Source organism: Anopheles coluzzii, chromosome 3 (genome assembly GCF_943734685.1).
Source record: "Anopheles coluzzii chromosome 3, AcolN3, whole genome shotgun sequence".
Classification (NCBI taxonomy): Eukaryota; Metazoa; Arthropoda; class Insecta; order Diptera; family Culicidae; genus Anopheles; species Anopheles coluzzii.
Genome location: NC_064671.1, coordinates 69,946,519 through 69,972,303, shown reverse-complemented (window position 1 = coordinate 69,972,303; position 25,785 = coordinate 69,946,519). Strand labels below are relative to the sequence as shown.

The 25,785-nt window shown below is 45.3% G+C and overlaps 1 protein-coding gene across 1 annotated transcript in view; it reads right to left on the bottom strand.

The window, feature by feature from the left end:
* Window positions 1-7,563, bottom strand: part of LOC120960009 (cysteine-rich motor neuron 1 protein) — a 33,386-nt gene extending 25,823 nt beyond the window's left edge. The window contains exon 1 of the mRNA XM_040383861.2: window positions 7,441-7,563. The gene's annotated coding sequence lies outside the window, so the exon portion shown is untranslated. The remainder of the gene's footprint in view (window positions 1-7,440) is intronic.
* Between the last annotated feature and the right edge of the window lie 18,222 nt (window positions 7,564-25,785).

Sequence of the window (25,785 nt, the reverse complement as noted above, 5' to 3'; positions counted from 1 at the left end):
CACCAGGGGCGTTTTGTTTAATCGCATACTGGGGCGGCCCCATTCTTGCGGCGATGGACTCTTGCTTGCGAAGTTTGAGTGGTTGAACCCACTCGCATAAATTACAGGCAGTCAGTCAGTGAAATGATATGCGAAAGCGCTTGCCGTTCGCCAAGCGCCTCGAGTGAAGTTGAGCCTCCACACTAAGCACAAGCACACTGATAAAGCCCTATGGCTTATGGGTTTGGTAGACCAAAATTATGAACGTGTGGTACAGGATCTCGGGGGCGACCCGCCAAAAGCCAACCGGAATGCGTATGTGATTTGGGGTAGGAGAGGGAAAGGACCTGAAATGGGGGTATAGCAAAACAAAGCCACATGTGTGCTGTCGTGCTGCCCAACTTCAGCGGTGGGATTCCCCGGCGAGGCTTAAGCTCGCGTTGCAGGGTAGATTGTGGCCCCGGCGTCCCAGTCTGCGTCCAGTGCCAGTAATTAATTAAGATATTGTGTCAAATATTTCATTCGAGTCGATAAATTTTCGGAAGCCGTTGCGCGTGTTCCCGACGGCCGGGCAGTGTCGTTTGGGGGTCGCAAAGCGTTAGAAGCGGTCACTTGACACCTGCCACCCCTTTCCTGCCTCCAGCATCCCTCTGTGTGCCTGTGTGTGTGTGTGTGTGCGATTGCTCCCAACATGGGAGATAATTGGGCGCGTAGCGTTGTTCAAGATTTATCGCACAATCATCTCGGCGGGTGTTCTCCCGAACCCGAAGCGTTTGAAAGTTTTTTTTTCCTATGTGTGTTGTGTGTTTGAGGCGGATGAAGCGCGCGTGTGTTTGTTTTGTGGAGGGATGAGGTTTTGTTGACAAATGGAATAAAAATAAACACACACACACGCACTAATCCGGTACATCTCTCATCCGTTTCTCTCCTCTCCAAATGCTAATGGAGCGATGGAATGTTTGGAAAAGATCGAATAGATCACCGATCCGAAAAGCAAGAAACAAACACCATAAATGGAGCTGATAGATAATTAGTGTCATGTTTTGCTCCATTCGCACGCCGTTCCCCCAGTGACGAGTGGCGCTTATAGTGTGTGGGCGTGTGTCGTATATGGGGGCTTTGCGAAGAAAAGGCTCTGCATGTGTGTGTTTGTGGAATAAATGGTCCACCTGGGAGACATAGCCGGTGGTGCGCGTGCGAGAGTGTTTGTCAAGTGAGTGAGGTTTATGTTAATTTCCTGATGTTTTCGTTAGCCTTTTTTGGCCTCCCCGCCGGAGGGATTTAAGAGGCACGTGTTGCTTGTTGATGTTGCTGTTGCTGCTGCTGTGAACCTTGCCAGAAAGGGATGCCCATGTATACATATATTGCCCTTTTGCATAGTGGAGTGAGTGTGATTTATGTGATTTATGCGTCTATGCTAACCGTCTGGGCCACACGGACTAGATATGTCGTGTTTGTTTGATGTTTGATGTTCGGTTCGATGGTGCATGATTGGTGGATGGTTGTTTCAGTGGATTAAAAGTAGCTTTAGAAAAGGCACAACTTATGAACCCTTTCAAAGGGATTCTTGCATTGTGTAGAAGCTTAGCTATCTTATTTAAATTGTGAGTACCCAAAATTATGTCTTTAATGTTCGCTTTGTTTATAATTTATGAACCAAATTAAGCCCAATAAAAGGAATATGAAATAAATCGCTTTACAATATTGTGCATCCTTCCCGTGTTTCCGCTTGCGACGGTGGTTCGGAAATTTGCGACAGCAAAAAGGCAACGGGCGACCACATGCGGTGAGAACATGTGTTTATTTATGAATAAATTGACACCGAAACATACCGGAAATGGGGCGGGAAGAAAGAAGCATAATAATAGAGGGAGATAAAGAGAGAGAGAGGAAGAGTAAGAGAGAGGGGGAGGGGAGGGTTCCGTGCACCTGATGCATACGGTAAGGGTAGTATGCTTGCGAAACGCTTCCTCTTGGTGGTAGACCTCTGTTTTTGTTATCGGGCTCCATTTTTATAATAGGAAGCTATTTTTCATGGCTCAATTTATGGGCACAGAGAGAAGGAAAATACTTCTTTTTTTCATAGAAAAATATTTATGATGATTTATTTATACGACACAAAGCAAAAAGCTCAATCGAGATCGGGAAACTACTTATTGTGATTAAATATTGGTGCTTTTTGTGGAGCGATATTAATTTTCTCTTCTTCCGCGAAACGGTTACAAATCTCTCGTTTCATAATTTTGCAAACTTTAATTGCAATAATTTCCCCCGAAATATGTACTCAAGCACGCACATCACTGCTACAACCGTTTGATGACAATTTCCCGGGAAGCCTTTTCCATGTAAATGTAAATTCCAGCCATTTTTTCACAACTCTAAAGGGAGAAGGATGAAGTAGGACGCGAAACTAATAAATAAATATCAACGCAAACGTGTTACGTGCGCGTCTACGAGTGATGTACCGTGGCTGGCGTGTAATTTCCCCTCGAAAGCTCTCCTGCGTGTGTCTTGCAATCCAGTCACGTCACGTGCGGGACGTTCCTATCGTGCTGACACGCCGTCGTGGCACATGCAAAAGAGGCATGTCTTATCTTGGCGAGCAGGCACTGAGAGACCTGTCCTGTTGCTGCTGCTGCTGCTTCCGGGAATGGCGGGAATGTACTGGGCTAATGTTAGCGTTTTGCCGGCGTGGTTACGCTTCGCTCTTTTACGCCGTCGCCTTGCAGCAGCCTTTTCCTTTTAGATCGTTCTTTTTTAAGGCCAGAAACAGGAACTTATCTGTTCTGTTCGGAAATTTGTCGCTCACTGGTTCTGTGCTTGAGCTGAGCGGGCAAAAAGTGCAGACAAAACCTTCCCACTACTTGAGGGAAAGCTGTTTTTGTCGGTGTGCTTTTGCACCACTTTCCTTCGACGGGGGCGCTAGAACACACGGGCACCGGCGTAAATATTTACGAAACAGGCAGAATTTATGACCAGCCGAAGGGGATGCTAGCTGCAGGATATGTGTGTTTGTGCACACGCGCGCGTTGATCGGGAAAATCGAAATCTTATTATCAATTCACCACAACATCACTATGGGGCGGTGTGCTGATTGCAGTAGGACAAAATTGTCCAACAAAACTATCCATAAAGCATTCATTGTTTATGCTCTATCCTTAAATTATTGGTTTAATTCAAGGAGACGAAGAAGAAGAGACCCAGTGAAACGATGAAGGATTCAGTGTCGTTGTAAAGACCCGAAACAGGGCACACAGTGTGTGTGTGTGTAATTTCTGGCTCTGGGCATGGAGTGTGCGGAAATTGTGCGCATATAAAATTAAATTTACAAGCCATACAATAAAACGTAAAAGCACACATACCCATGCCTCCCAGCGCAGCCATCCTGCTGGTGGGTAGTGTCCTGATTTTTATTCTTTCTCCCCTTTTTTTTGTTTGTACCGTAAACGACCCAACGGCGCGCTGCATAATGTTGGCTGTTGGCGGGGTCAGTTGGCGTTTCTACCACAGCTGCGTTTTGGCACAGAGCGGGCAGAGCGGAAAGACGGAAGAGCCTCCGGGGGTGTGAAAGTTTTGTGCCGGGTGACATAAATTTTGCATTAAAAAACTTCAGCATTAATTTATGCCGCACACGATTGCGTGCTGCTGCTGCTGCTGCTCACACTCTGCCTGCTTTTGGAATGAACGGGAAGCACCCGAGTGTTCGATTGGTGGGTGGTGTGGCAGAATTATCTTCCCTTTCCCACCCCGCCCCAACCGTTGGACAGAAATAATTTGCATCTCGAAGCACACAGCTTTTTATGGCTGCGAGCCTGCAGTTTGTTGCAACACACATGCGATATTGTGTGGACCGTGTGAGCGGCAAAAACGGGCAGGACAATAATGGCAGACGGGGGGCAGGGCAATGGATGTACGTTTTCGATGTTTTTACACTCCGGTACAAATTGATAGCACACGTTTTAATGGGGGCCGGCTGCACACAAAACTCCCATAACGCTGGAGCCCTGTGCGGCCCCGGTGTGTTTGTTCCGGGGGTCGGAAAAAGAAGGGTCTCGCGGACCCGTTGGGAAATTGTGTGTGTGTGTGTGTTTGCGTCCAGCCGGACGAGGATACTTTTGTGTCAGTCGGTCAGGAGGACAAAACCGCTCAAGTCAAACCCCGGTGTGGTGATGGTTCGTGTGGTTAGAAGGTGGACATGTTTGGTTCTCCTTCCGCCATCCCGCTGCAGCGCTCGGTATGCGGTGCGGTTGTAATGAAGTCATCTGGGACACGACGCGTTGTTGAACAACAATCCTCCTCTCTCTCCCTCTGTGTATCAAAGAGGGTGGGAAGGGTTGGAAGATTGCAATCGTTTTGTTTCCGATTGACCACCGACACACACACACACGCAGAGGCACAACAGTAAACGATTCAGTCAGTTGGAAAGTGCCTTTGGAAAGGCCACCATGCCCATGTCCTTGTGCACATGTTAATATCGATAATCGACCAAGAGGGAGAAAGAAAGAGAGAATATGTGAGGGATGCTGTTGTATGTAATTTATGATGAAATCGACTGAGTTGAACCCCCTCCGTTTCGAATAATGGGTGGGATTGTGCCTGTAATGACTTGATTTAAGCTGTAACGAATATTAAATTTAATTATGTAAGCGGTCGTTAAACAACCCTCCCTTTACACATCGGTGGGGGGAAAAAAGCATTCCCAAAACCCCACGCGTTTCATCTTTGAAGCTTTATTAATTAATGTGGTTATGAATATGAGGAGTGAAAAGTTATTAACATAATTAGTGATGAGCAACCATTATTAGTGCCAGCGATACGTGGAATGCGCGGTGGAATTTTAATTCGATCGTTATTGATTTTGGTGCATCCTCTTTTTTTTTATTGCATTGAGTCTTTGCAGTGCATTAAATGGAAATAAAAGGCTTCATACAGGAATGCGGAAGCAATTAAATTATTGTAGGAATCCAATAAGCTCGTGTAATTTCACTGCATGTTTTAATTCGGGTAGCTTTCGAACTTTTTTCGTGCAGTTTTCGAGCAGTTTTTGATTGATAATCAAAATAGTAACAAAAACTACTAGAATTCGATTACTCTTTGACACTAGAACCGCCGGGCTTTTCAACCTCACTAGAACCGCCAGATGGGACAATTTTGTCCCATTAGTTATGTGTCAATATTTGGACATGTTTATTATTACCTAAGGGTTTCTTGTGGATAGATAATTAATAAACATTATAATTAGGTATAATGAAGCTTCATTAGTAACTCAATCAATGATAAAATCGAATTCTGATCATATGAACCGCATACCAAATATATCAAAGCCAGTTTTCTGTAGAATAATATAACATTACCGAGCTTCTAGTGATAAACTCCTTATGATAATTATATTATAGATAGTTATTTCTTATAGGGTTGAACAACAGTAAATCTAGGCTTACAGGTATAAATTATTTAAACAATCAACTGATAAGTAGGGTTTTTATGATAATGAAACAAGTCTAATGTTCAAAGTTGTTTGGGTATAGGCAAACGTATATGACTCGCTTTAGAAACATTACAAAAATTCGATGTCAACACAGCTCCAAATGGTCAAAAGAAGAGGACAAGGTTTTTTTTCGAAAACAAAAGGAACACCTAGATTAATTATTTCAAACATCTAAAACACATCTTTATTTCATCAGAACCTGGCTCACATGAAACATGAAAGTTCTTTGCCTAGCTTGATAAGAAAATCGCGTCTAGATATCTTTTCTGTTGTAAGTTCTTTGCACAAACCCCAATCATTGATTCCCGCCAAATCCAGAATATTAAAAAAATGAATGAACAGGCCATCTTCTACTAGCACTTTTCACGGAGTACTGTCTACGCATACTTTCTACCCAGTGCTGTCAAACTTGCAGAAGCACATCCGTCACTCGTTGACAGCAGATATACCAGTCACTACTACGTATTTTGCCTTTGGTATTTTGGCAAAAATGTCCCATATGGCGGTTCAAGGATAAAAATGATTTTTTTAAAGAACCATATGGGATACAATTATTTTTATGAGCGCATTCGAAAGATCGTTCAAAATAAATAAAAGTCAGAAAATTTCAATGGTTTGTCACGACGGCAAGCGGAATAACACACCTTTTTCGAGTGCGATGGGACAAAAAAGTCCCATCGGCGGTTCTAGTGTTATGGTTTGATTTTGTCTTTGGGAGAGTTAAATTAAATTATTTTAATTGAGAAAATACGGATTTATACAAGCATCCTTTTTTACCATTTCATGGGAAGAGATCGTTTTCCTTTCAGTATAAGCTTCGCCTACGCAGCTTATATTCTATTGCTGCCATACATTTTCCCGGTTTCCGTGCCACAAATGATAGATGTTAGTTCAACCACAAAGCGAAAAAACGCATCCCCCAAGAAAAAAAAAATCGCGTGCGCTTACAGGTACCGTCGTTATTTTACCATTTTTATAGCCTAACAAGAAACTCCTTCCCGAAACCTGTGCGTTGTTTGTGCGAAAGTACATCATTTTTAATGGGTGATTTTATACCGGCTCCATTGTACTTTCCAGTCACGCGACGCTAGGGGAAGCGACATTTGTGCTCGATTTGGTAAATTGTGCAAGCATTTCCCGCGCACAGCAAGCACCGGATGCTTTCGTTAAGGATGCGAGATTGAATCGTTTCTGTACAGAACGAACAAGAACAATTTCATCCCATTATTCTATGTTCCGCGTTCTTACGTCGGCAGGGAAAGCAGATAAAGCAGCAAGAAAACTACCGCGCAGTAGCCCACGCAGCAGTTGCACCCTTTGGCCGAATCAATCCGGAAGTGGCTGACAGTTACTGTGGTGGTTGTGGATAAAAATACGCTCGCCCTCACTGCTACCAGGAGCTTGGCTCCTTTTGCGTTAACCTCTTGCGTGCGAGAAAGCGAGCAAAATGCCATTCAGCGATCAAGTCACTGTCGGGACATAAATCTTTAACTTTCTTTACTACACCGCCGGTCGGGGCGCAAAAGAAACCGCGAGAAGCGTACGCCTCGTGAGCAGAATAATGTAGCCACTTCCGGTCGTTCGCTTTCCATGGGACCAGCACTAAGGATGCGAAGCGAAACGCTTTCCACGTGTACGGCGCTTACGTAAACGCTGCATAAAAGGGACGGGAGGGAAGGCCGAAGGAAGGACCTTCAAAAGTTTGACGTACGCGCACCCGTAGAATTCGCCTGTACGCGGAAAAGTGTCTTATCTCTGCTGCTCGGTCCCGGTGAGAGGTTAGCCACGATTGCATCGCGTTACGCTGCTTGGGTTGGTGGTTCGGTCTGAATCAAACGATTTCCGGTGTGGTGGGAGCGGCGCACACGTGCACTTCCCCAAAGCCACACAAAAGCCCCGGAGGCACTGTTACCCGCAGCTGCTGGAGCGTGTGTTCAGAAACAGAAGCGTCAAAGCACTAATAGCGGACTTACGGAGGTTTAGTTGGTGGATGTTTGTGTGCCCTTCCCCCTTGACAACTCTTCCGCGTGCTCTTCCGTGGTGTTTGTGCGCCCGGTTGTTCCGCACGCAACTTCTGCCCCCGGGCTTCAAGGGACTCTGGACTTTCAACCATTGATTATAATTACCTGAAACGACACGCAAACAAAGAGAGAAAAAGAAGGGAAAAGAAGTCGTTAGAGAAAGTGTGTGTGTGTGTGGAAAAAAATCAGTTTCGCAGAAAAGTTTGCTTCGACCTTCCTTCTTTCGGTGGTCGATTACCGTTCCCGGGGAATGTGGAGAAAATCAAAAGGTAAAAGGCGAAACCACGTGGTTTCTCTCGTTTCGCCGGCCAACTTTCAGGCTCAGCAGCTGTCTATCGGAAACCTGCAACTTTTCAACCTCGTTCCACCACGGGGAGGTTCCCTCTCTTTGTGGTGCGTTTTTGTTCGCGCAAAGTTGCTGGGGCGTAAGGCACGAGATTTGTTTTTCCTGCACCGAGCAGCTATTATTAGATCGCGACTAATAACTCTGACAGACGGACGGAAATGACTGCTCGGTGCAGCATTTAGCGGGCCAGCGGGCTCTCAGTCTCTCAAACCGTGCGAGATAAAAGCCGTGTTAAAGTTGGAAAATGGACTACGGTGGGGCAGTATGGCAGAAGAAAAGAAAAAAAACCAACAAGAGAGGATGAAAATTACGGTCGCTGTGCTCTGATCGTTACGCTGAATGGGTGACATTCAGCGAGAACAAATGAAACACGATAGCAGTGGTGGAAAGAAATCCTATTTTATCCTTCCGAGCCGTTTCGAGCCCTAGCGCGGGGGGAGAAAATTGTTATCGCTTCATTCCGCGGAGGAAAAAGTTAAGCGCCACTACTGCTGTACGCCGTGCTGTTTTGTGTTGGCCTCCGTAGGCATGAAATAATGTTGCTTTGTGTGCTTTTGCGTACCATGGGGGGTAAGGGGGTATGAACTTTTCCTTAACGAATGAGCGTCCGCTGGGCGGAAATGAGCGTTCTCATTTGCTAACTTCCTGTTTGCCGTGTGATGATGGGTGGTGGTGGCTTAAAGTCGGGGAAAATGAAGTTAGATGTTGCGAAAATGGATTACCCGATTGTCCTGTTTGGGTGGAAACAACTAATATGGAAGGTTTAAACTGTTGAAATGTAGTCTGAAAGGTTGGAGCTTTGTGAGTAATTTAAAATCGGCAACAAAACTGACATCATGGAGCAGCCTGGTGGTTTTGATGGAAAGAAGGTTGTTTAATAGTCAAATGATTCTATTTTCACAGGAAAGATATTTTCAACGTATCGTAAAAGCTTTTCTTTTTCTGAGGATAGCAAATGGAAGCGATATCTTTGCAAGTATATCAAAAAGCAACGCAGCAAAATAATGGCTTGCGCGTACTAAACGAATGACTCGCCATTAAAATGAGATAAGTTTTTCACTCCCTATCCCTCTTACCCGTGAAAGTAGGCAGAATATTGGAATATTTGTCACTGTATAGCTTAACAGGGGAGCTGTGGAAAGTAACCAAAAAGGCAACCAACGCAGCCGTATTTTAAATCGTTGCCCTAGAGGAGGCATCAACGACTACTCAGCACAAAAAAGGGGTATTTTCGGATAGAGCCTCGGCGGAAACGGAACCGTCTCAAAGCCCGATAAGGACCGCCGATTGGGTTGCTTTATTTATTGACCGCCTTAGAACGTTTCGGCCCCTTTCTTAAGCACTTCCGTGTTTCGTGATTGTGGGTACTGTTTTTTTCTCGCAGCGAACGGAACAGCCCGCGGCGATAAGCGATCTCAGGTTTGGCGTCGGGGAAAGGCAACACGAAATAAACCAAAACAAAACCCTGGCTAGTGCTCGGGTTTTCCATTGGCGCATTATCTGGTGTGTGTGTGTGTGCCCAGTTTTTTCTGCCTCTCTGGAGGGGTTGATTGTTTCACAGAGATAATACAGCAGGAGTGAGACATAAAAAGGGCTGAGGGCATTTGCGATGGGCTTCGGTATAAAGCGTAATTTTTATGCAGCTTTTGGGAGGAGATGATAATCATCTTCAGGCGGATTCGACGTTGTATATGTGTGTGTGCTCTTTTTTTAAATAATGTTTAAATTTTAACGATTAAACCTTAATTTTACTCTGTTTTGATAAATAATTATTCTTTGAATCCTTTTTTGGAAAGTCGGTCGCTCTATAGGCTTCTAAGGAACTCATTTGTGTATTTTGTCCAATCATTCAGTTAAGGTGAATCATATTGGCATATGAGTCTTAGCAGTATGGCTTTATCTCTATTGAATGAATCGCGAGAAAATATCAAAACAAGCACGAAGGTAGTCCGTTGCCTGAAGGGCTTCAAGGATCCCACACTCGCTTGACACGAGTGATGTACGTTTATTCCAAAAGTGCTGACGTAATTGTTTTTGCTGCTCCCGTGCTAAATGATTCTCGGAACAGCCCTTGCCCAGGGATGTCAAATGCGCTACACCGTCGCAATGTCATTCGCTTAAAGTGACCACCCAGTGGAATGTTCCCTGTGTCACAAACGGGCAAACGAAAAAACCACGACCTTTTACCATTCATTCGTGTGGTGTGTGAAATTTTGGATCGTGAAAGCAATTCCATAACGTTTGCCCTTCTCCGTCATGGCAAAGCAGGGGAGACAAATAAACTGTACGGAAAAATGCTTTGCACGCGGTTTCTCGTGAACCATTTGATCTTGCGTTGGAACCCCCCACCCACACACACACACTCAAGCACATATACACATGCAATTTTTTCGGAATAAAATGTGTCACCCTCCAGGGGAGCGCGCTCCGGTGTGCGCTTTTTCGGTGAACTGGCTGGTACGTGAACGTTTTGCACAAATAGTAGTCGAGGTAGCAGATGAAACCGCACTGCACGGGGGAGAGGAGCACATTGCAAGACAAAAAAAATGCGCTGGGAATAAGTTGCCTTGTTTGGAGGGGCAAGGAAAATCATCATCATCATCATCATCATCATGGTGTACCAGCCAGCCGGCTTCTTGGAATTTATGCGAGAAACTCGTGCCCGGGAGGAAAAATCACGTGCGCTTGTGAGAAAAAATGGCACTTTTCTGACCGGATCAGGTGCACACACACTCACACGTGACACACACACTGGAGCTTTGTGCAGCGTGTGCATTTACGAAACATTAGCGCTTAAATCGGGTTGTCACTCCGGGCGCGTTCTGTGTCGTCACGCGAGGGAGCCTTGCAATATTGAATTACGGTGAATTTTTCAACCGGTTTTTAGGTTGGCGGTACAAAGTACAGTACCAACCAGATCGCTTGCACTAGCGATTGTCGATTCCTAGTACATGTAACAGTTAAATAAATTAACAAAATAAGCGCAAAAGTTTCACGTACGCGCAGCTTCTCAGAACTCATTAGAAAGCGTTTTTAAAATGAAGGCAAGCATTCATCGGTATGCTTCTGCTGCGCACGGGTACACACATTTGAGTTACCATACACACCACCCTAAAGGTAGGAGTTGTTTGCTGCGGTTGAAAGTATAGTGTACCCACTGCAAGGGAAACTAGAACACGGGAATATTTGCTGCTTTGTTTTGTACAGGAGTTTGCTCCTGGATACGAACTGGATTGTCGATAATGTTACCTCTGGTCATTTTTAGATGGGACGGACGGGGAAGGGAAGGATACAACATAATGGTCGGACATGAGTACAGAAAGCTGTGTCGGACACACACACACCGTACTAACAATTTGTTTTCCAATTCCCCCGGTGGGCTGGAAAGGATGCGATCGGCATTTGTATGGTGGCTGTTGTGCACATGGGAACGTAGCTACAGTGCGGTGTGAATGTGTAGAATTGTGTGGAGGGCAAATATTGTTGTATAATTTATATTATTCGAATAACTAAGTTTGTTATGTTTCATAATTATTTGGAGGGTTTAAATATAAATTGTTTTTGTTGAATAATTTTTAAAATAGAAGTGCCTTTTCGAATTGAAAAAAAACCTCCGCCATCACTGTGTCTGTGCGCTTCAACACTGGCAAGGACAACGGGAGAGTACAGCGAAAGCAAATCCCCGCTATAATAATAAAAAGGAACTCTAGTACACAAGTATAATAATCGTAACAAAAATAAAATGCAGCAGCCGTAACACCGTACCACGGCTATGGCCGTGGGCCCTCCTGTTACAGCTTCTCCAATAAGCTGCTACAACTGACAGAGCATATTTTCAACCCATTTGGCCAACCAAGCAACACGGGATTTGCTGGGGGTGCATTTTACCAACACAAAACCAGCGACACAAGCTCTTGCAGAGACCATAACAGTGTTTGGCCAAACGGACAAACCATCGAACAAAACCGGTGCGAACAAGCGCCCCAGTGTGGTAGACAACGGTTGGATGCATTTTCGTGTGGCTGATTCAACACGCTGATACGATCCGATTTCGCGAATCATTATCAGTAGGTTTTTCGGAGAGTTAGGAAACTCGAGGGGCCTTCGGAGGACAGGGAATAATTTATGATGCTACCGGCGATGTGCAACATCCTTTTGAGTGTGAACTGTTTATAGTGGTTTATCCGGAGAAAAACACACATCGCGACTGCAAATGATGCAGTTTATCAAACTCCAGTATGTGCCAACTGTGGAATCCATGTTCTGTTTAGCAGGCAAAGGATGTGCAAATTATTGTAATTATTGCCAATGAGTCATATCTTATAAATAATTGTTACATGTAATTTAAGGAATTATACGAACCTAATTGTTATGGAAGTTTTAGAAAAAAAAACACGAAAATATACGTTAATTGAACTGATATTCACGCTAATCAAACAACAACTAAAAATATCAAACAACTGGGAATTAAATAAGTTCTCAATTATAACTTAAATTACCACTCGATTACAACACATTTCGATTTGAAAAGCGTCGCACCCGTGTCGCCGGAATCGAACGGTCTCATTATTGAAGTTCGTCAATCGAGCTGCTGGCGGGGCGGGGCGGGTACACCAGGAGGTGCAACCGCTCAACCCCGGCGGGCAACCGTCAACCGTTAAGGCACAATCATCAGCACAAGCATCAGTGCCGTCGGTCCGCCGGCAAAAGGCCGGCGCCCGTCCATCACCACCTGCTGTCAAAATCAGACGTCCGAGAAAAGCTAATTATTTGATCAGCAGGATCTCGGACGAATCGGACGACCCCAAACCGACTGATGGTGACGAAGCAGAGAGAAGTCGGTGTGTGCCGGATTGGGCGCGGGCTGTTTGGCTAAATTTCCCACGCTTGAGTGGACGACACACTCCATGGGGATGGCGCGGCAGGGAGAAACGGGCGGACGAGTTAATCAAGAAAAAGCGACACACATCGGGCTTTCGGGGACCGTGTGGACGTCAGCAGAAACAGACGCCGAAAGCGTGCACGAGCGTGCTCACCCGTTCTCCCGGTCTCACCCTCGCCGCCTGGTCGCCGCGGTTGTGTGACCACTCTCTCGAGGTCAACGGTTGTCGCGTATGTTCGCGCCCGTACCCGAGTACACATAGCGAGAGGTGGCGGTGGTGGTGGCAAATTACGGCCGAGACGTGTGACCAAATTAGCTCATTATTCAATAATAATTACCAATGTCCGTTGCATTATTCATGGGACAAATTATTCTTTATTAGCTGCTGTGTAGAGCTAATTTCTGACCGGAGTGTGTGCGTTTCGAGTCGGCGTTGTCGTTGCGGTTGCTGTCTTTAATACGCAACCGAGAGTGAGAGGCAGTTGGGTTACGTTTTCTTACTTCATAAAACGTAACCTTCTCTGGGGAGCTGTTTCCGCGACAGGCAACAAACAAAAAAAAAACGACCACCGTTGATTCAATGACCTCAGGTAGCTCGTTTTTCATCTCTCAACAACCATCCAACCCGTTCGGTTGGCAGTTTTGCTCTGCCTGTGCACATGCAAGCCTACCGTCGAAGGCACCGCCGGTGTGGCTGGGGTTTAACGATGGGTTTTGTGGACCACTAATGAAGTGTGCTTCAACCTGTAGGGCGTTTGGGAGGTTTGGTTGGATGCTGGCGGGCATAGAACCTTTGCATCGTTGGCACGTTTTGCGTACATTCATTGGATAAGCGAATAGGGGGGAAACGGGGTTAGGCAATTCAAGTGCACGCCGCTGACGGCGAAGGCAAACCGAGATCGATAATTAAAACGGCTAACGGGTTCTAGATACTGTTATCCTATGCTAACGGATTGCTAATTTGCATTTGTAGGAGGGAAGGGGGTGGGGGGAGGAAATAATCAATACCTATTATATTGCGTTGGCCCCAAGTGCAAACAATTGATCGTGGGTGGTAAAAAGGAGCGGGAGAGAGTAGAGCAACAAAGTGGTGGAGATTGCTGACGGAACGGTGATTTAAAGCCTGCATTAGGATGTTTTATGGATATGGTTTAATTTATGTTACCGTTTTGCGGTGTAAGCCGTCACTTTAATTTGTCCATCGCGGAACGATTTAGGAATTTGAAGGTGAACGGAAAGAGAAAGTAGTATCATGAGGATGGATGATGTTTTTATTTCTAAAATTAGCTTCACCGTTGACGGACTGCAGCGTAGTGTCGCAGTAAGTGTTCAGCGCTGTGTACGGTAAGGCAATAGTTCAAATCGCGATGCGAGAGTGAAACTTTTTCTGCTTGGTTTTCCTAATAGCATGAACAGATTAGGAAGTAACAATGAAGTTATGACTGATTGTCAATTGAACAAAAATCAGAAAACCAGTTTTATTGTCATTTTGCATAAACAGTTCTATAACATTAAAAGAATCAATAATACTTGATTTCAAATTCAAATCTCGTCCGCATACTCGTTACAAGCATTCATTTTTGTAGCGAACTTATTCATGACGATTCGATTCAGTCAACAACCGCCGAGAAGCATTCGAAGAAATCGGTGACACACATTACACATCCAACCATAAGACGGCAAGAGGAGCAGTAAAGTAAGCCATAAATAAAAATGCAATTTATACGATAAATATCCTGCCAAATGATATCCCAATCAACACCCCACACCGTCGCCGTCGTGGTCCGTGTACCACGCCCGGGAAACCTTTAATCCGTTTTCCCTCCTTGCACATGGCCGAAAAGCCGCCCACAAATGGAACGATACAGCATGAAAGCTGAAAGGATTCGTGAGAATCGAGTGGTCCACATGACCGAGGCGAGAGAGCAAAACCGTATACTGGTGAGTGGAACCAGTTGTTTACACTTCATCAGTGCGATTGGGTAGCTTCGTGTGTCATTGGCTTGAGGTGAGGCGATGTGCCACCATGAACCAGAAGCCAATGTGTCTTCCCGCCTGCTCGGATCGAATACAAATTCGCTTACTTTTTCCTTTTTTTTTATTGTTACTACCTGTGTTACTATGGGTGTGCTCTGGTGCACCTGGCGAGAGTTAGCATTTCCGTTCTGCTGTACGGTGGCCTGGATTGCAGACTGGGTGGTGGTTTGTTTGTAAACTTGGCTTTTTTAGCTTTCCCGCTTCAAACCGGCGGTATTAACTGTGTCGTTGTCGAGAACAACAACAAAAACAGAAGCAGCAGCAAAAAGTCTTCGGCTGTTGGTAGTGTGCAGCAAAACACGGAGCCACTTTTTCCATCGCAGCAGCATCCTGCCGTCGTGGCCGGCTGCCCTGCAGGCTGTGGTTTTCCCACCTTTGGCAAGAATAATCACAGCGTTGACGTTGGACGTCCCTGTGTATGTGTGTGTGTTTTTTTTGCAACTACGACACGCTGTGTTCAATTTATTTCCCATCTTGCCTGCCAGCGCCGAGGTTGAACGGAGCGCTGCGATCGGGACGAAATTGCACAACCGTTCAAAGGATTCCCTTACCGTAGAGGGTACTTCTCAGTAATCGGAATGTACTATGTGCCTCCCTCTACTTGTGGGGTTGAGTGTGTGTGTGTGTGTGTGTGTGTGTGTGTGTGTGTGTGTGTGTGTGTGTGTGTGTGTGTGTGTGAGTATTTTGTTTCCGTTCCGGTAAGGTCAAAAGCTTAATGGAATCGGCACTTGGAATCGGCGAAGGGAGGGCGCTGTTGTAGCACCTTTTTCCCCCACGTAAAGAATGCAACTTGGCAAATGGTGTATATTTCAGCTTTCTCCCATACATTTACACACGATACGAAGAGGTAGAACTCGTCGAGTGGATAGGTCCGGGGCTCTCGATTGGTTCGATGTTGGGGGTTTTCAATGGCAGTTTCCTATTTTCCGCTACAGAAATATAAAGGCAAATCGCTTGAAGGATTTGTGACCCTTGTGGAAGTACACACAGGAACGGAAGCGTTTGTGAAGTGGGCGAAGCGGATATATTCTGCGAAGAAGCAATTTATTTTTGTACTTCTATTGGTTGACATGCTTAACATAGAAAATGCATCTAGATTTAACTTTACAGTTTGAGGTCGATTTACTGACGAAAATAAAATATTGAGGAAAATACTAGACGATGTCGTCCCAGAGAATTACGTAAAATTAAGCAATTGTTAAACAAAAACGCGTTAAATTGGAATAGTTTCTTTATTTTCTTTTCAATTTACACATAGTTCGAGCGAAATAAATGCTTTTTGTGCTTTTCAAAACTTTTTTTTTGCAAACGGTAAGCACCGCTAAGCCGCGATATCCGTTTCACGATACGCAAACGTAAATTGAAAATTAATCAAAACACCTTTGCTTATCCCATTTGAGCTGTGTGCTTCACACAACAGTTTTTCATCTGTGTCATCATCCTTCCATGGGCGAACGACATGTAAACTGAATTAAAATTACACTTCACTACCAATCCCATCATTACACAGACACACACACACATACCCTTCGAACACATTTACAATCGAGTTGGTCCGATAGTTGTATCAGATTTTTAACACCCTCAGGTAACCCGCAAGGTTCCGTGCCTCGTCCCATCCACTTCCGCTTCCGATTGGAATGTAAATAGAAGTGTGAGGAACGGAAATAAATAAAACAGTGAAAATGCATTAAATCTCCCCCCCCCCCCCTCTCGCACCAGACTGTTCCCAAGCGTCGGGCCAAGCAAACGGCACGTAACCGTTCATTCATTCCTTTGGTGACGTCGTGTCGTCGCCCTCCGGTGCTGCGGTGGAATCGTAATTTGCTGTAATCAAAATCAATCTGTATAATTACAGCACGTGGTGTGGTGTGAGTGCAAATGAGCGGGTTCGGAAATGGAAAACGGGTGTCGAGGCGGGAGGAAAGCTCATCCATAGGTGTTTGGAATGCACTTTTGCATCATCTTGGTCAGTGGGGACTGCAAAACGATTGAAACGATTGGGAGGGATGGGTGTTTTGATAGTCAAATTAATTTCCACCGATGTGTTGGTACGTTAGTTCGATTAAAGTATTAATCGCCTTCAAAACACTTCAAAGCTTGAGCAAACAGCATGCTTTTTCTCTAGTTTTGAGCGATGGAATTAAACAGGAAATGGAAAGATTCATTCGATACTGTCACCGATATGGACCGTTCTGTGTTTTGATACGCTCGAGATTCCATTGATACGTGACCCTTACCCGCACTGTCAGAACGATTGGTTAGGAGGGGGGAGGGGATGGTGGTGGACCCCATCCATCCATCGATCGATCGATTGAGAGTGTCGAATCGATTTGACTCTCAGGGTGTCCAGCGAGCTGAAAACTGGAGCATCCATCAATCAGATTGGCGAAAAAAAGGGAACCGAAACAGGAACGTCAATTCAGAAGGTCATCTTCATGTTAACTACTGGCAAAGGGTAACACCGTCCACTCCCTCTACAGTTCGTGGTGGTCTACATGGTGTTCACTTGGTGTCACTTAGCACAGCCATTGGGGCACAGGGGTGTTTGAGTTTGAACCAGTTGATGTCCTGCTTTCGCGTTGAGGTACACACATTTCGGTGCAATTCTTGGCAGAAATGATGGACCGGTTTACTGCTGAGTTCAGTGACCTGTTTTTTGTTGTTTTTTTTTTGCCGATGCTTTCTCCCGTCCATACTGGCAAGGAGCAGCAGCATCAGTCGCCAGTGACAGTTAATTGAAGCTAATGAACTGTCATCGACACCGCACGTTCGGGTGTGCGCGTTCTGGTGGTTGTGAGCCTTCGAGCCTTTCGAGCAGAAGGTTTTTAGGTCGCGCTGCTTCGGGCTTCTTGATGGACAGCAACAGCAGGAACAGCAGTAGCAGCAAAGACGTGCAGGCATCGATTGCATCGCCGACACGCACTGCTTTCACGCACTGATGATGAGTGAAAGCAGGAAGCAGGTTGGCCGTTCTGTTGGGGGAAGAGATATCGACGACAAGATAACGATCACTTTGCACAGACTACGCGTTGTCGTTGGGGGAGGGAGTTGGTTGGTGTTTGTTTTGCCCAGCCTGGAGGAGAGCGGTGGAGTGGTTGTACGTTCCAGTCACGTACACACTCTCTGCGCTGAGGAGATAGTAAGTACGCAGCCGGGACGCGTTTGTTTCGGTACGGTAGGTGCGTGTGTCTTCTTGGGCGCGTGGTAATGAATCAATCAAAATCAATCAATATGCCACACACAGACACACACACACACACATGCTGGAAGACGATGGGCATCATGCATCAGCAGGTTGGTGTGTGATCCGTGCCAGCCGTAAGGGCGACAGTAAATTGAAGTAAATTTTAAACGCATTTTTCATTCCCCTCTTGGCAATGGGGCAAAATTACAGTGTTAACAATTAAACGCAGGCTGCTCGAACTACCCGCGTGTGACACGAAATTGCACGAAAGGTCATGTGAGATGATGAAACTCTGATCACCCCCAGGAGGACCTTTTGCTGACCTCCGTAATCCTCCAATGCCCTGCTCCAATGATGTGTCCAATGTCTAGCCAGCCGCCCTACCTTGGCGCGTGAGCAGGATTATTCCACTCGAAAAGATTCCTCGCCAAAATGCGGTCTTACCGAAGGCACTCTAGTGGAGAGAGATTTCAAAGAAATCGGTCTGTCTATGCTACGGCAAAAAGCGATACCACCTTCTCGTGCCACCTTCCAATTAGCAAAACCAAATCGATGCAAGAAAGCGTTCGTTCGCTTCGAAGCGTTTTCTTTGGAAATGTAGATTACAGCTAAACCGAAGAAGGTGGGCGAGAGGATCTGCTGCTGCTGCTGTTCTCAAGAAATTTTGGTCCGACTGAGAGTTGGAATGGAATGGTACCCGTCGTCTCGGGGCTCGGATTCGGTCGGCTAAGCTGGTCAAAGTACCAGACCCCTTCGAGCTGTTGCCCGGGTTGGTCCACGTGCGAGGCTTTTCGTAGGAACGATGGAAAGGTGTGAAATCCTGCAAAACGTGGGGCTTATCATGCTGAGGTTAGGGATGCAATTTTAGGATGCAAGAAGAAGAAGAGAGAGAGAAACACACACACAGTCAGATAAGTCTAAGACAAACGGTAATGCTGGGCGGTGCTCGTACGTTCGTCCATGCGTTTTGCTTCCCTTGCGTTCCAAAACGGGAAAGCTTCGTCTGTGGGCTTGCGGCGGCCTTCACAAATCCATTCCGAGGCCGGCTTTAGCTTTATCAATATGCAAAAGGGAAAAGGGATGCTTCGAGCCAAATTGCTACGAACCTGGCAGGTGGAATGAACGATTCCATATAAATTGATTTCAAAGCTGATTTCATAAATCGGGTCTCGAAGTTCAATCCACCCCAGCGGATAGGTTTGCGACACAAAGATTGAGGGTTTTGCATCGTGATAGTGGCTGCAAATCGCTTCACGAGAAAGAAAGCCTTTGAATATTTAACAGCTCCCTCTTCTTTCGATGTGATAAAGGTTTAGCGATTGATGATGGGAAATGGGTTAAAAAGTGAATCATAATTCGTGGGGAAAGGATATTGCGTGCTTGAAATTCCAATTCAAATCAAACAGGAGGAGCGATTTCTTCACGAAGTGAAACGCTTATTGATCATAAATGTATTCAGCAAACTTTCCAAAAATAAGTCCATCAGAGTCGTAAATTAGGCGCACGAGGCAAACGTTCCACTCTCAACTTCGGTTTATTGTTTCTTACCGTTCTGACGCGTTGAGACGCTGTTTGCACTAGAAATGCCAATGCCAAATCGCACCAGTAGGCGGAACAATTGAAACAAAAGCACAACAACACAAACTCTATCATGATGAATCACTTGGACTAGGTAATCTTCGGGCTGGGAATATTGATTAGGTTATTTGCACCGTAGTACCTCCAGTAGCCCCGTGGCACCAAGCGTACTGTCCGAACCCCAGTCGATCGATCGCAATGTGTAGGCAGCCTTACCTTGGTTGACTTACTTTGGCAACTACCTCACCAACCCGTTTTTCTCCGACACACCAATAAATCAACACCGGCACACACCATCCAGGGGGGGGTGAAAGGCTCCGATCGGAACTTTGGGCACACGCAATTTGTTTCGTGTGCCCGGCATAATTTTCTTCCCATCGCCTCACCATTCTCTCAAACACTCTTCCCACTGCACAGAACTCTTCCTCGCCAGGGTGAATTGAACCCTCTCCGACTGATTGGAAACCAGTATCGCCAACGGGCGTATCGCGCGCGCCAGTTGTGTGTGCGTGTTGAGCGGGAGCGGAACTTCTCGTTCCGTTTTGGGCTAATAAAACTTCCATCCAGCCAGTCGTGCTGTTGTTTACCATGCAGCTCCTCTACTTTGGGGTGGGGTTCAGAATTTATGTTCACGTGCGAATAAAAAGAATAGTTAGAAGAAAGAACCACGTTTGCACGATAAGAAACAAAGCACAGACACATTCGGGACAGTGAGCCCATCCGGACGGGCAGAGAAGTTGTCTAGGGCAGGACCGTGTTTTGGTTGTTCGTTGAGGATGTGCATCCAAGTACGAAGGGTAAAATGCATTCTTTTGTGCCGTTTGCGAAGTGAAATGTAGAGAGGGTTGCAGCACACGTGCACACAATTGATAGACAGGCCTGTTTCCAAACCACCGGAAAACCATTCCACCTTGTGGATGGGGATCGCGTATAAATTGATCCTATCATAGCACACTTGCTCATGATCGATCGAGCGGCGATGGCTGTAGCTGGTTCTTAAAAAACTCGTGCTTAAAAGTTGTGTCTTCCGCGGCTGGCTTGAGAAGAAGGAAGCGTTTCCAATTTCTTGCAACAAATTTCCAACCCCAGCCCTTGCTGGCTTGCATGCACAACACAACACCTCTGCACTCGCCTGCGCCGTCGTCAGCAGCAGCAGCAGCGTGTGCAACGTTTTGTTTTGTATCGGATTAAGATTTATATTTCGCAAATAAATAACTTTTCCATTGTGGTACGGTGCGCTGCGGAGGCGCTTGGGGATCGGAAGGAACGGGGAATACGGGATACGGAATACGATGAATGTGCACATAAGTTTCAACGCCGTCTCCGCCACGGTGTTCGGGAAAGGGAACCGAGGGCGCAACGTCGTTGGCGAGCGTCGTTCGGTTTGCATATTTTATGCACCTTCAGCTGTTTGGTTGTTTCGCTTCGCCGAGAAGCACAGGGGAACACGCGCAGTGCACCAAGGGGTTGAAGAAGTTTCAGTTCAGTGCTGCACAGATACCTACTTGCGTTGGATTCCCGGCTGGTTCCGTTCTTGGAAGTCTTGGAATGATCGTCGGAGAAGTTTCTAATCGCAATCTTGCACCGATCATATCGTGCCCGATGTGATGACGCAAGACGCCCGCCGCCGCCGGGCAAAAGTTTGTCCGTAAGGTATGGGATGGGCGATTGGTTGCCTGGTATAGCCCGGTGGGTAGACATTTGGTAGTGATTATAAACGAATGGAAACAACAATCGTTAATCGATTTTGTTTTCAAGGTGTACAATCAAGATGAAGTGGCTTGGGGAGATACGTTTGCTTGCTGTGGGCCTTATTGTTTGAAGCAAATCTTGGAACTATTAAAAATGTTGATTTCAAGGTGCATTTTAAAGTTTTGATTGATTGTTCAATAATAATGCAGAGTAAAGTATTAAATGGTCTTCAATGTTTGTAGTTAGTGAAGATATTTGTGCTTTGTACGATGAAAGATATTCCATTCGTGCAAGAATCTTTAAATTTTAGGTCTTTACAGTTAACATTTCGTTTACAAACTCTGTATGTAGCTTGGAAGAAATTAACTACGATTTAATCTGCTCAAACATCTGACGTTGGGAGAGTAACAGGACTATCACTTTGGGGAATGTCATTGTTACCAATATGGATACAAACTACATACAAATTGAAAGAATGACTTTGAAAAGACCATCAGAGACGACCTCAATAATTACTAAGCCTATGATAAGGATGAATAATGAGAGAAGGACAATAATATGAATCACTTCAGGGTATGGGATAGGAACAGAGATGAGGATCAGAACCTTCTCTTTGCTTGGACTTTGGAGTTACGCAACATAACAACATGCCCGTCGTTGGTTCAAATCTAGAATGAATCATCCTCTCATAGCAAGCACTGAGCACCCGGCTATGTCATACTGAATAAGTCTCGAAAGCCTATATATGCCAACATCATGTGTACACCAATTAGAAGTTCTTGGGTCAGTTTTCACACCCAGCCTAGAATCTGGGTCACTACTGTTGGTAATTTGGAAAACATTGTAAAGCCGTTTTTCTCCTTACATTACCAGCAGTACTTTATATAATTCAATACATTTGGCTGGAAATAGACGATCCACGATTTTCGCAGTTCCGTGAAAATTGCGTATTACTTGTACTGTATGGACTCATCCGAAGTCTAGTCCGAGGAAGATTTGACAGCACAACTGTACAACAGCTGTTATAAACAAGGCGCGAATTTCGCTATACCGCGTCGATCTCGGTTCGTCTATTTCCAGCCTTACAATCCCATTCGTTTTCAAATTATGTCAAACGATCACGTGGCTCTTGTAGTAAGCTGTGACACTACGTACATTACGTACATTTGTACTGTGTACCTGCCCTTTTACCTTGACCACCCTTTTTATCCATAAAATCCTAATCCTGATGCAAACTAAACAAAAAGCAACAAAAGGTTTCCCTTACACTCCCAACAACTGCTTGCGATAGCAAATTCCACCAGCCAACTTCTTGAACTACTCCATCCGACACACACGAGCATTAACACTTTAAGCGCCGCGTCATATGAAATCGCACGACGGCTTTGTTCACCGCTCAGCTCTGCATCTGACGCTCACCAATTCTCTTGATAACGAATGAGTTAGGCAAGAGAGAACGAGAACGACATGTGCTACGCCGCTTATCGAAATGAAACAAAAGAGTGATAATAGTCGCACGAACAATTGTCGCTCTCATCGCTCTCTTGTCATGCGCTACGTGCTCACTCGCAAACTGTGACGTCAGGCCGGCGGTCAAAGTGTTAAATATCCACTCCAAAAACGTTTCTACGAGAGTGAAGGTGTGTGTGTACGCGCATAGCTGGTGTAAGTGGTTTTTATTGTTTCTAGGAAAACACCTGCCTCATGATATCACGAGCCCTGCCCGCGCACATGGCTGGGTGTGTGTGTGTGTGTGTTGAAGCTTTTCTTTTTGCTTCATTTTAGTTGAACATTTTGTTTAGCTTGGTGACCATTTTCGCTCGCCTTTTGTACAGGTGGAAGAAGTGTTGCTGGTGTGCCAGGTCAGCAGGTTGTGAAAAACAATCAGCCCTCAAGTCGCTTCCCCTCTTCTTAAGCAGGCACTTTTAAGAGGCGGGTTAAACCCTCCTCTTCACCTGTGTGTGTGTGTGTGTCGTCTTAAGGGTGGTGGTGTCAAGTGCTGAACGGTGCGAAAATTGCACTTTGCACACAGCACACCGTGTGCCATCCGAAATGGGGAGCAAACCATTCTGTGGCGTCAAAAAAGTTAAACCAAGTGAGCGTGACTGTGTGTGCGCGCGCAAGAAGGTTTGCTTACGGAACTTGCTCCTTCACGTTAGCCGCAAGTGAGCGTGGGCAAGAAGCACTAATGTGTCGCATGCTAATTTTTCGGTCGCAAACTTTTACGTTCACGCCAGCGTGCGCATACCTGTACGAACCTGCCGAGCCCGTGTTCTAATGCAGAACAAGAATAAAGAGAAAAAGTTTTTGAGAAAAAGATGTACTTTTGTTTGGTTTTTTTAAAAAGGTTTTCTGGACGCTTTCGACCTACAAAGTCACAAAAAAACCCTCTCTTCAATTTGCAGTTTGCCCGTGTTGCATCTACTGCCACGCTCAACTTTTCTATTCTAATTGAAGTGTCCTGAAGTGTGGTTGTCCCCGCTCTCGTCAAACGCACATTGTAGCCTTATTGTCGCTGCCGCAGGCTAACCTCAAAAAATCAGCTACCGATCCATTTATGGTGCTGATTTGGTGTTTCGTCCTGAGCTCGTGAATGCTGCACTGCCTGCCTGCCTGCCTGCCTGCATGCGAAATTACTACCGGACAGCCGAAGGAAACAGCCGGTGTGCCATGGTGGAATGGAAGGTGGAATGCGTTGCTTAATCCGACACTGAATTGCACTTACGGAATTACGGGGCAAGGGGTGAAACCCGAACCAACCAACCAACCCCTCTTCACCGGGGGGATGGAAAGCCTTCAGTAGCTAGCAGCGTGTGTGTGTGTGTGCACGAACCGTGGGGGGCTTTGCGAGAGTCGTTCAGATCCCGGTGTCATTTACCGTCCAAGTGTCCAATTGGGGAGCCGGCGGAGGAGAAGGGGGAACTCTCAACACTGAAGGTGCGTCATCGATCTTGATGCAAATGCGTTCGCTCACAGTGGCGTTTCGATACGTTTGGCCTTAATTGCAGTTGGCTCCCCCGTCGCGTACCGTGCCATGCCATGTTCGAGCAGGTTGCGGTTGTCGAGTGCCGCGTAATGATCTTTCCTTGGAAGCTGACGATGACGACGACTTCGCTGTCGGTAGGGTATTTGTTTAAAATGATTTGTCAGGTTGGAAGGTTAGCTAATCGTTGTCATGTTGGAAGCACACCCTTTGGTTGTTCGTTTGTGCAAACGTTGAAGCGCATTTTATTATGCAGTGATTGTGTGTGTTTATGTTTTTAATCGTTTGATAGTTTTATATGTACTTTATATGTAATTTGTTATAGGTGGGGCAAGACGGCCACCTGGTTAAAATAACCGTATTTCTTAGATAATTGGAAATTATTACGTTTGTACCACTAGTGTATGTATTCCTACATGTCTTGAGTCACCAATGAACCCCTTTTCATCACAAACTGTATCGCAATATGGGTTGTTGCTGGTCTGTTTTTCGGAGTAGAATCCGCTCATAAAAGCGCACTATACCGCTGAACACTACAACAATGTTTACATTTTTGACAGCTCGCGCCTATGAAAGATGGTGGCACACTTGCCCCAAATGAGAGAGAAAGCTCTTTTGCCCCAAAAGTTGTAACTTTTTTGAAATTGAATTTTTCTGTGACAAAAAGATAGTTTTTTCAACTAACCCCACAAAAAATTTCAGATAGTTTTCTCAGCTATACTGTGATATAAATATTTTCTCGGTTGATTGTTCGCATGATTTTTGAGAGCTTATTTGGTTGGATTAAAAAATTATAATATTCTGCTCAATTTTGAAACCCATCATAAATCAGTTCAAAACCATGGGAAATATCGATTAGTCAATATGAAATTCGGGTCAGTATGCCTAGTCATTAAAAAGCAACCAACTGCATACACAATCGATCATTAAACTAAAGTTTTTAAGGAAAAATGCTTGGTGGCACTCTTGCCCCGAATTCCGCTACGTTAATTTCCTTGAAAAAACGTAGAATATTACCTTATTTATAATCAATACCATTGAAAAAGCTAGAAATCAAATCAAAATTGTTTGTGAAAGTAAATTTATGAAACTACTCCTATTCATCATTATTTAAGGCATGTCAGTGCGTATTTTGTGTTTGTATGAACGTAAGAGCGTAATCAAAAGAACCACTTATCCGCCCACAATTACATTTACCTACCCAAAATTCTCGATAAATATCCCACGAAATGAAATCCCCGCTTCTGAGGACACCCTCCACATAAGCTCCTCCCAATCGGGGCTACTTAAATGATTATTATGCTCCCGAAGCAGTAAACAGCTTTCCGGGGAAAGACTTTAATTTGGAAGGCGTGTTTCTAGCACCAGTCTATAGACTCAACCACCCAGACTATTAAATGAGGAGCGCTCATGAAGGGAAAATGTGATGTGACCTTGGTATCTTAAACCCACAAAAGCACATAGACACACATACCAAGGTACCAGGGCCACCCAGGCAGTACTGGGAAATAAAATCGATCCATACGCTTTTCTTTGATCCAGCAAAGCAGGTAAAGCAGCAGCAGCAGCAGCAGCAGCAAACGATGAGAGCG